Source organism: Egretta garzetta, unplaced genomic scaffold, assembly GCF_000687185.1.
Source record: "Egretta garzetta isolate BGI_Z169 unplaced genomic scaffold, ASM68718v1 scaffold232, whole genome shotgun sequence".
Taxonomy (NCBI): domain Eukaryota; kingdom Metazoa; phylum Chordata; class Aves; order Pelecaniformes; family Ardeidae; genus Egretta; species Egretta garzetta.
This window is the reverse complement of record NW_009258959.1, coordinates 1,025,133-1,026,076: the sequence shown is the minus strand read 5'-3', so window position 1 is coordinate 1,026,076 and position 944 is coordinate 1,025,133. Positions and strand designations below refer to the sequence as shown.

At 52.6% G+C, this 944-nt stretch overlaps 1 protein-coding gene across 2 annotated transcripts in view; it reads left to right on the top strand.

The window, feature by feature from the left end:
- Positions 1-944, top strand: part of RAB6A (RAB6A, member RAS oncogene family) — a 24,265-nt gene that overhangs the window by 19,363 nt on the left and 3,958 nt on the right. The window lies entirely within an intron of this gene.

Here is a 944-nt window from a genome sequence, read left to right as displayed (position 1 = left end):
GACATTAGGAAAAACTTCTTCCCCGAAAGGGTTGTCAGGCTCTGGAATGGGCTGCCCAGGGAGGTGGTCGAGTCCCCATCCCTGGAGGGATTTAAAAGAAGGAGAGATGAGGTGCTGAGGGCCAGGGTTTAGTGGTCGGGTGGCAGGGTTAGGTTAAAGGTTGGACTCGATGATCTTAAAGGTCTTTTCCAACCAAAGCGATTCTATGATTCTATGATTCTATGAACAGCGAGGGTTTGCATCCATCCGTCGGTTTTGGCCTGTCCTCCCCTCCTGTCCTCCCCTCCTTCTGCGCTCACGCTCGCTGAGGCACACAAAAAAAAGGGAGCGCTACCGTTGACTCTTGCGTGCTTCCTACCAATTAAACGTGGCAGCTTCTCGGAGAAATCGCACTCAGCCGAAGGGCAGTCCTTACCCGTGCTGTTCCTGTGCTGGACAAGACTGTTGTGGGCTCAGGAAATCCAAGTGAATTCTCATGCATTAACAGTGGGTGAATCTGTAGGCTCCTCGTCCAGAGGGTTGGGGAAATGCCACGTGGTGGGAGCGGCAAATCTGAGCCTTGGGGGCAAAGGTAGGAAATGCGGGAGAGGGAATTGGTCCCGGTCAGTCTTCCCTCTCAGCCTCCTTCAAGTTGAATAAAACTATGAAGAGAATTTGGAGCGAAGACCTTGCTGGGAAACTGGAGACAGTGGCCAAGAGAGAGGTAGAACTGCTTTGGGATTGCAAGCGTGCTTCACGCGTGTTCTTGTTCTGTGTTTTGTACCCTGTGCACGGGCTGGACAGATGATAATGGTGGAGTGGATGCCAAAAGCTGAGGGCGCTCAGAAAAGGATTGGGCAAATGCCTGAGAGAAAGATCCTTTGGTTGCTCGGGAGCCTGAGCCGCAGGTACGCGGAGCTTGGAGGATGTTTAGGGGATGTCATTACGTACGTGCCCTGTTCTGA